This window comes from Triticum dicoccoides, chromosome 1B (assembly GCF_002162155.2).
Source record: "Triticum dicoccoides isolate Atlit2015 ecotype Zavitan chromosome 1B, WEW_v2.0, whole genome shotgun sequence".
In the NCBI taxonomy this organism is placed as follows: domain Eukaryota; kingdom Viridiplantae; phylum Streptophyta; class Magnoliopsida; order Poales; family Poaceae; genus Triticum; species Triticum dicoccoides.
The window spans coordinates 58,905,272-58,915,765 of NC_041381.1; the positions used below are offsets into that span (position 1 = coordinate 58,905,272).

The 10,494-nt window shown below is 43.5% G+C and overlaps 1 pseudogene; it reads right to left on the reverse strand.

Annotated features, from left to right (window-relative positions):
* Window positions 1–8,002: 8,002 nt before the first annotated feature.
* Window positions 8,003–9,342, reverse strand: LOC119350121 (annotated as a pseudogene).
* Between the last annotated feature and the right edge of the window lie 1,152 nt (window positions 9,343–10,494).

The window sequence follows — 10,494 nt, forward strand, 5'->3', positions numbered from 1 at the left end:
ACCAACCGGGACCAAAGGCCTCTTTTCATCAGCCCAAAGGGCGGGAAACAGAGACCTTTGGTCCCGGTTGGTGCCACAAACCGGGACAAAAGGGAGGCATTGATCCCGGTTGGTGCCACCAACCGGTACCAATGCACCCCTTTAGTGCCGGTTGGTTTCACCAACCGGGACCAAAGGTCGTGTGCTGGCACGGTGCGGTGCTATGTTTAGTCCCACCTCGCTAGCCGAGAGGGGCTCGGAGTGGTTTATAAGTCTTGCCGAACCTACCACTTTAAGCTCCTCTCTATTGCACGCTTACGGGCCTAAAATCACTCTCTGTGCTTGTTGGCCTATTGGGCCTACTGCGGGCCTGCATCCTGGCCCTAGTAATGGATTTCTAGTCGTATGCAGGCCGTGGTGGCCCTATAGGTGGCACTTTTTTCTATTTTTTTCCTAGTTTTTTTGCTTTCTTTTTTGTTTCTAATTATTTATTTATTTTCTTTTACGATAATTCTTTTTGCTATTAAAGTTTGTAACAAAATTCTAATTACTTATTTATTTTCTTTTATGATAATTCTTTTTGCTTTTAATGTTTTGAACAAAATTCTAATTACTTATTTCTTTTCTTTTATGATAATTCTTTTTGCTATTAAAGTTTGTAACAAAATTCTATATAATTTTAGTTTCAATAATACTAGAGGTTTATAAAAGCTTTTTAGTTGATTCCTTTAATTTTTTTCCTAGTTTCTTTGTTTTCTTTTTTGTTTCTAATTACTTATTTATTTTCTTTTACGGTAATTCTTTTTGCTATTAAAGTTTGTAACAAATTCTAATTACTTATTTATTTTCTTTTATGATAATTCATTTTGCTTTGAATGTTTTGAACAAAATTCTAATTACTTATTTATATTCTTTTATGATAATTCTTTTTGCTATTGAAGTTTGAAACAAAATTCTATATAATTTTAGTTTCAATAATACTAGAGATATATAAAAGCTTTTTAGTTGATTCCTTTAGTACCAGTTCTAAGGCTGTTACAAAGGCATTTTATTTGGTACAGGTTCTAAGGCTGGGGCCCCACGAGCACCTTTTAGTACCGGTTCGTGGCATGAACCGGTAAAAGAGTTTTTTAGTTGATTCTTTCTGCAGCTGTTTTTAGTCCCACCTCGCCAAGTGAGAGGCACTCGCAGCGGTTTATAAGCCCTCAGTGTAGAGACGATGAAGGGAGAAGCGTAGTGCTCACCTGCACGTTGGCATGAAGCTAAGCAACGTGCATGTGAGCATTGCGCCTCTCTTTTATTTTGGCATGGTATCATCATTTCATCCACACAGCATATGCAAGAAAGTTGAGAGGATTACGGCAAAAAGTGGATGCACTTTGTGTACAAAACGGACAATCTCTTTCGAAGTATCAGGATTTCATACGGAAACTTGTCTGTTACAACATGCATTTCAAATGAACTACAAAAAGGTTGAAAGTTGGCATGGTATCATCATAATAGTTGTGGAGAAAGTCTTCACTTTTTCCTTGCTTGTGTCCTTTCCTTATTGCGCCATAACCATGGATAATCTTCATCATTTATCAGGATGCTTTGGTCAGCCTTGACTTTGAAGGGAGAATTTCATGAAACTTTTCATAATCTTCGGACATGTCTGTCTTGCCCTCCACTCCCACGATGTCCCTTTTTCCTGAAAGAACTATGTGGCGCTTTGGCTCATTGTATGATGTATTCGCTTCCTTATTTTTTCTTTTTCTCAGTTTGGTAGACATGTCCTTCACATAGATAACCTGTGCCACATCATTTGCTAGGGCGAACGGTTCGTTAGTGTACCCAAGATTGTTCAGATCCACTGTTGTCATTCCGTACTGTGGGTCTACCTGCACCCCGCCTCCTGACAGATTGACCCATTTGCACTTAAAAAAGGGACCTTAAAATCTACTCCGTAGTCAAGTTCCCATATGTCCACTATGTAACCATAATATGTGTCATTTCCCCTCTCGGTGGCTGCAACAAAACGGACACCGCTGTTTTGGTTGGTGCTCTTTTGATCTGGGCGATCGTGTAAAATGTATTCCCCATTTATCTCGTATCCTTTCCAAATCGTAACAGTCGAAGATGGTCCCCTGGACAACGAGTACAACTCATCACAAACAGTGTTTTCATCTCTGAGACGTGTTTCCAACCAACTGCTGAAAGTCCTGATGTGTTCACATGTAATCCAGTCGTCGCATTGCTCCGGGTGTTTGGAGTGCAGACTATTCTTGTGTTCATCGACATAAGGCGTCACCAAGGTAGAGTTCTGTAGAACTGTGTAGTGTTCTTGAGACCAAGAATATCCGTCCCTGCATAATATTGTCTCCCCTTCAAGCGTGCCTTTTCCAGTCAGTCTCCCCTCATACCGCGATTTAGGGAGACCTACCTTCTTAGGGTCAGGAATGAAGTCAACACAAAACCCAATGACATCCTCTGTTTGATGGCCAATGGAGATGCTTCCTTTTGGCCTAGCATGGTTACAAACATATTTCTTTAGGACTCCCATGAACCTCTCCAAGGGGTACTTATTGTGTCGAAATACGGGGCCCGGAATGACAATCTCGTCAACTAGATGAACTAGGACATGTGTCATGCTATTGAAGAAGGATGGTGGGAACACCATCTCGAAACTGACAAGACATTGCACCACATCACTCCTTAGCCTTGGTATGATTTCTGGATCAATCACCTTCTGAGAGATTGCATTGAGGAATGCACATAGCTTCACAATGGCTAATCAGACGTTTTCCGGTAGAAGCCCCCTCAATGCAACCGGAAGCAGTTGCGTCATAATCATGTGGCAGTCATGAGACTTTAGGTTCTGAAACTTTTTCTCTGCCATATTTATTATTCCCTTTATATTCGACGAGAAGCCAGTCGGGACCTTCATACTAAGCAGGCATTCAAAGAAGATTTCCTTCTCTTCTTTGGTAAGAGCGTAGCTAGCAGGACCTTCATACTACTTTGGAGGCATGCCGTCATTTTCGTGCAAACGTTGCAGGTCCTCCCATGCCTCAGTTGTATCTTTTGTCTTCCCATACATGCCCAAGAAGCCTAGCAGGTTGACACAAAGGTTCTTCGTCACGTGCATCATGTCAATCAAAGAGCGGACCTCTAGGTCTTTCCAGTAGGGTAGGTCCCAAAATATACATTTCTTCTTCCACATGGGTGCGTGTCCCCCAGCGTCACTCGGAATAGCTAGTCCGCCGGGACCCTTTCCAAATATTACGTGTAAATCATTGACCATAGCAAGTACGTGATCACCGGTACGCATGGCGGGCTTCTTTTGGTGATCTGACTTGCCTTTGAAATGCTTTCCTTTCTTTCGACATTGATGGTTGGTCGGAAGCCATCGACGATGGCCCAGGTACATATTCTTCCTGCAGCTTCCCAGGTATATACTTTCGGTGTCAGCTAAACAGTGTGTGCATGCGTGGTATCCCTTGTTTGTCTGTCCTGAAAGGTTACTGAGAGCGGGCCAATCGTTGATGGTTACAAACAGCAATGCATGCAGGTTAAATTCCTCCTGTTTGTGCTCATCCCACGCACGTACATCGTTTCCATTCCACAACTATAAAAGTTCTTCAACTAATGGCCTTAGGTACACATCAATGTCGTTGCCGGGTTGCTTAGGGCCTTGGATGAGAACTGGCATCATAATGAATTTCCGCTTCATGCATATCCAGGGAGGAAGGTTATACATACATAGAGTCATGGGCCAGGTGCTGTGATTGCTGCTCTGCTCCCCAAAAGGATTAATGCCATCCGTGCTTAAACCAAACCATACGTTCCTAGGGTCACGTGCAAACTCAGCCTAATACTCTCTCTCGATTTTCTCCACTGTGACCCGTCAGCGGGTGCTCTCAACTTCCCGTCTTTCTTACGGTCCTCACTGTGCCATCGCATCAACTTGGCATGCTCTTTGTTTCTGAACAGTCGTTTCAACCATGGTATTATAGGAGCATACCACATCACCTTCACAGGAACTCACTTCCTACGGGGCTCGCCATCAACATCACTAGGGTCGTCTCGTCTGATCTTATACCGCAATGCACCGCATACCAGGCATGCGTTCAAATCCTCGTACGCACCGCGGTAGAGGATGCAGTCATTAGGGCATGCATGTATCTTCTGCACCTCCAATCCTAGAGGGCATACGACCTTCTTTGTTGCGTACGTACTGTCGGGAAATTCATTATCCTTTGGAAGCTTCCTCTTCAATATTTTCAGTAGCTTCTCAAATCCTTTGTCAGGCACAGCATTCTCTGCCTTCCACTGCAGCAATTCCAGTACGGTACCCAGCTTTGTGTTGCCATCGTCACAATTTGGGTACAACTTTTTTTTGTGATCCTCTAACATGCGATCGAACTTCAGCTTCTCCTTTTGACTTTTGCATTGCGTCCTTGCATCGACAATGACCCGGCGGAGATCATCATCGGGCACATTGTTTGGTTTCTCTTGATCTTCAGCAGCTTCCCTCGTTGCAGCATCATCGGGCACATCGTCCGGTTCCTCTTGATCTTCAGCAGCTCCCCCCGTTGCAACATCACCATATTCAGGGTGCACATAGTTGTCATCGTCCTCTTCTTCTTCGCCGTCTTCCATCATAACCCCTATTTCTCCGTGCCTCGTCCAAACATTATAGGGTGGCATGAAACCCTTATAATGCAGGTGGGTGTGAAGGATTTTTCGGTCAGAGTAAGACTTCATATTCCCACATTTACTGCATGGACAACACATAAAACCATTCTGTTTGTTTGCCTCAACCACTTCGAGAAAAATATGCACGCCCTTAATGTACTCGGAGGTGTGTCTATCACCATACATCCATTGCCGGTTCATCTGCGTGCATTACATATAATTATGTGTTTCAAAATTAAGAAAATCAGACAAATATCTATCTAAAGTAAGAAAATCAGACAAGTATCATAAAGAAGATAAGAACAAGAGGCTCACCACGGTGGTGCCGGCGACGAGATCGGCGCAGGCGATCAACGGCGGTGAAAACGGGGATGGGGCGTGACGGACCCCTAAATCTAGACAAATTTTGAAAAAAATGGAGCTCCTAGGTCGAGCTTCGAGAGGAGAAAGCTTAACTAGTGTGGCTCGGGCATTTCATCGAACACCTCATGTGCATAGGAGGTGAATTAGAGCACCCAAATGCCCTCTCCTCGCTGGATTGAAAAAATAGAGCACTGTGGAGTGCTCTGCCGCGGTGGTGGGTATATATAGGCAAGTTATTTGTCCCGGTTCGTGGCATGAACCGGGACTAAAGCCACCCCTTCTGTCCCGGTTCATGCCACGAACCGGGATCAATGGTTGTGGGCCAGCAACGAGGACCATTGGTCCCGGTTCGTGGCTCGAACCGGGACAAATGGTTCTACACGAACCGGGACCAATGCCCACGAGGCCCCGGCCGGCCCCCTGGGCTCACGAACCGGGTCTAATACCCCCCATTGGTCCCGGTTCTTGAAGAACCAGGACTAATGGGCTGGCCAGGGCTGAACGGTAGCCCTGTTTTCTACTAGTGGCCATGGCCTTTTTGCACCAACAGTTTTAGTTTTCTTTCTTTATAAAATGGGTCCATTAGTCAAACAGGTCCCAGTTGTCAGGTTCTGAAGTGGGTCCCAGCTATTAGGCTCAGATTCTTCATATTTCAATTTGACATCATATTTCAATTTGGTAGTAAGAAAATAACCAGTATTTAAATAGGCAAGTAGAAAACACACATAATAATTCAAATAACAATAGCCAGATTCAATACAAGCTCTACAAATGACACGTGATACAAGCTCTAACATATACAATGCTTTACAGGCTTTACAAATGCAAAGCTCTACAATACTTTACAAACTCTATAGTACTTTACAAGCTCTCCAAGTAATGTTACAAGATCTACAAGTGTTTTCTTCTTCAGCATGGAGCTCCTTCGATAGAGATCAAATGCCGGACTCACTGGACGGCCATAGTCAGGACTGGGCTAACAGAACGACTGCATGCCTTCCATGATCGCTCTGTTACATGAATCAGCTTAGAAGAATTAGAAAAAACTGGAGCCAATATATTATGAACATTCCATTCAAAAAAAGGAGTAAAGGAGTAAAGGACAATTCTTTATAGAATGATAAACACATTTCAGCTAGTACCGAGCTTTTTTTAGCCGAGCTAGTTAAAATGAGATATTCATACAAGACAATAGAGACAATATGAATATGCATGGCACAAGTGCAGGTCCTGGTTACTGGCTACACATGTAACACCAATAAAATGGATAGAACAATAACAGGAACAACTCCACATTACACACAAAGCTCTATCCATAGTGCCAGCAATGGATAAAATCATGCGTGCAGTATAATTCTGACTATAATATAACCAGAGAACTAAAGATTCTACGTACTTAGAACTCAACTAATAAGTGAGAATGATCTGATTGTATGCAAACAATCTATTTTTATTTGTTTATATTACTAAAACAGACATATCTTCCTTTATGTGAAGAAGTCTGCTTCCTTCTTTAGTTAGTAGTAATCGTTCCATGCAAATCAACCGTGTGTGTATGCTTGATCATGGTCTGGATATTACATGCATAGAGGAACAGAAACCTACACAAAATAGCATCAAACAGCGGTGGGTGCTCAACCTATTTACCATACACAAGCAACACTTAGACCATAGCATGTGCATATACTTGTGTCACAATAGGGGGTTCAGAATGTACTCAGTATATTCTAATAAAAAAGATTGGGAGCAGAGGGAGAGGGAGGTGGATATGGATGTGCTACCTTCTGCTGCGGTGGTGCAACTTGGTGGTCGTGCTTGAGCTCCTCCTAATGCTGCTCACTAACCTATAAGACAAACAAGACCATGGGTGAGGTGCAGCACATGCACATACAAGAAGTGAAGGTAAGGAGAAGAACCTGGAAGAAGAGAGGTGCTATGTCCTCCTCCGTCCGTGCCCGTCCTCCTACGTGCTAGTGTCGAACAACCTCCGTTTGTCGCTTGTGAGCACCATGCGCATTGGTTGGCCATGAAGCCCTTGTCCTCTGCTGCATGGATGAACCCAAACCATCAGTACAGCTACACTGGCACATAGTACAGACATGGTATCACAGACGTTCTCACTAGCTAGGATTTTCTTGGTATATAGTATACTAACATGTGCAACTCTAACTAAATTTATTAAAGAAATGAAAGGAACTGTAAGAACAAGTTCATTCAGAATCCAGGCATGTAAAATTTTAAGCACCAGCAGAACAGATCTAACAAACCGAACCAGCAGAACAAAGTGCGTGAATCCAAGTGGGTCTCAAGCAAATTCTCCAGCGAAACTACAATGCAACGAATCGTAAGTAACAACAATGTCTGCGATGTCTACAATGAACTTTTGAGCAGCTACAACAACAATCCTTGTTCTGCAGACCACAAAATTATGAAATGGATTTAAAAACATGTTATTCATGTGGACCAATAATCACTGAGTTGGAGGGGAAACTGCAGTTTCTCTCTGGTTGGAACTACAACGTGCTAAAACAACCCTAAGTGGTTCCATTCATGTGGAAGAATACAACTCAGGTGCTAAACCCTAAAACAATATGATGTGATGATCAAGTATAAAAAGACTATTCTGAACCATAACAACAAAATCACCGCTCTTAGGAGGACACTACACAAAATATGCTCAAACAGTACCCACGTCACGCCAGGATGAATTGTCACAATGTCAAGGTCAGTATTTCCCACAAAAGTTGATGATGTTCCGGTTGCATATTTTTCTACCAGTATGAAACAAGGTTGAAAAAAAAGACAAATGCAGAACTATCCAACTGACAATACAGATCAAAAGGGAAATAAAACAAAGGAACACAAACCCATAAAGCGTCAAGGTTGAATTTACCACTCTACGGAACCAAACTTCAGGGTTATTCTAGTTCTATACACAAAAGATTTAACATGTTTTCCTACTAGTATTTACAATGTTTTTATTTCAGTAATTTAGAAAGAGGGGAGATGGGGCACAGAACTTTGAGGCACTATTATGAGGTAGTGTCTGATGAAGGTTGCCCTTTGGGGCGGCAGCGGTAGCTCCGCCAAATGTAGCAGCAGCACCTCCAACTGGCACAACGACAAATACCGAGAAGAATGTGATGGCATACCTGAAAATAGCAGTAGTAGGTTAGTGTGGTTTTTGTATATTTCCACATCACACAGCATAATAGATAAAGAAAGGCCAAGAACCATAGGCGTCGGAAAACAAAAATCTTTTTAGACTAGTGCCTATTCCATGCCATCTGATCTACTACAGTAAAATTCACTACACAATAGTTTTTTCATAGAAGAATGTTACTCTAGCAGTACAATTCACTATACAATAGTTATTTTATAGAAAAATGTTACTCCATGTGCACCACAAGAAACCAATGCATATTTTCACTGAGCTTGCTGGGGAAAAGCAATGATGCTACAGAAGCAGTTCTTGAACTTAATCCGTACTACGTGCGCAAAGTAACTGGAGAGAGATTGTCTGCACAATCCCATCCAAGCTTCTGAACCATACAACAGCAGACTAAATGCCACTGAAAGAACATCACAATGACTTGAAAAGCAATACATCGGACGGAGTTAACATATGCTATTTGCAAATTGGAAAGAGATTGATTGTAGAATATTCGAGCTTCATAGGGAAGTAACAGCAGTTAGCAAGATGGAACTTGCACAAAAGTGCAACAGCTGGCCTAGAAAATGCAGCATATCCTTTCCAAACTATGCAACTTTAAGTCACTGCACTACAAAACTTCAATTGCACAAAATTGCAAGAGTATGTTCATCGAGAGAATCCCAGACGATGCAGTCCTAAGAAATTGCACTACAAAACTTTGTCGGCAAGTGGCTTAGGCTATGAAAAGAAACCCCTCAAGCAGGTCAACAAAGGGGGCTGGAGACAAGAAGGGAGCAACAGATGGATATACCAGCACTTGAACTTAGGAAGGAGGCGGATGAATGGCTTGAACTCGTCGTTGCCGCGGGTGGGAGCGTGGGGCGAGCCTGGTCAAGCGCCTCGAGCTCTGGGTCGACCATGGGGGAGAGGAAGCCGATCAGGAGGTTGAGGAGGTAGATGCCGAGGCTGTAGGAGACGACGTAGAATCCCTGCACATAGTAGACCCGCAACGCGTAAATGGCGGCGGCCAGCAGCGTGACCGCCCACCACCCCGCCATGTGCGGCGCCGCCCGGTCTAGGTAGTGCTAGAATGCCCGTGTCGCCTCCGCGCGGTACCACTCTGCCGCCGAGGACGCGCCCCCGCCGTCGCCGTCGCTGACGGGCTCCATGGTCGTCACTCGCCGCTTGGGTTGGGGATTTCTGGGTGGGGGAGGGGGAGCGAGCCGGTTGGTGGGGTGGGGTGGGCTGATGGCTAGGTTCCATTCTCGCTGAGCGGCGGTGCCTCTCTCTCCGTTGCGTCAGAAGTGGGAGGGCAGGGGCGGCGACTGGTGGATCTGAATCGGGGGAGGCGATCTGAATCAGGGGAGTTAGGGTTTGGGTCATGGGATGTGGGTGGGGTTTTCTTTTTCTTTCCTTTTCTCCTTTTTGTCTTTAGATGAATGGATGGGTGTATGGGTGGATGTATGGGTGGATGGATGTGTGCCATGTCATCAATCCATGGCACAAACATCTCCACCAATGAGAATTAAGCTTATGTAAATGTGTTTTTTCTTTTTGTTTTCTCCTCTTTGTTTTCACCAATGTGAAGAACCTATAAAATATTAGTTACAAAATTGGACCGCAACAATTTTCAAATGGTTCCCTCTTGAAAGTTTTTCGTTCATCTCTCATCCATTTTCCGAGTGCCCAAAATGAGTATTTTGTGAAGAACCTAGCAAATATTTGTTTCCAAATATTTTGTTCGTAGGGGCATGAAGAAGTTGCTAAACCGGTTGTAAAGTGGCTGTGATAAAAACCATCATTGCTTTATTTTTTACTTTTCATCTAGTAACGTGCATGAATGGATATGGTGGGTAAGATTTGAAACAAATTTGGACCAAATCAATTTTATAAAACCTTAGGCCATATTTAATGCACAGTTGACCAAATGGTTGGGTGTCAAAAGTTTTGATCTACCTCTGATGAAAAATACAAATTTACTTTTATTCTATTGGAAGTGGGTCAAATTTCACTAGTGCAGAACCGGGCAATAGCACCGGTTCGTAAGGCCCTTTAGTGCCGGTTCCATAACCGGCACTAAAGTGTGGTCACTAAAGCCCCCCCCCTTTAGTACCGGTTCAGCACGAACCGGTGCTAAAGGGAAACCACGTGGCACGAGCCAGCTCCGGGGGCCTGGAGCCCTTTAGTACCGGTTGGTAACACCAACCGGTACTATAAGGTTTGGGGGTTTTTAGTTTTATGATTTATTTTTCATTTAATTTTGTGTTTCCATTTTAATTCTTTTTCGTTTGCTGGTATTTTACGATACTACACATTGTAAA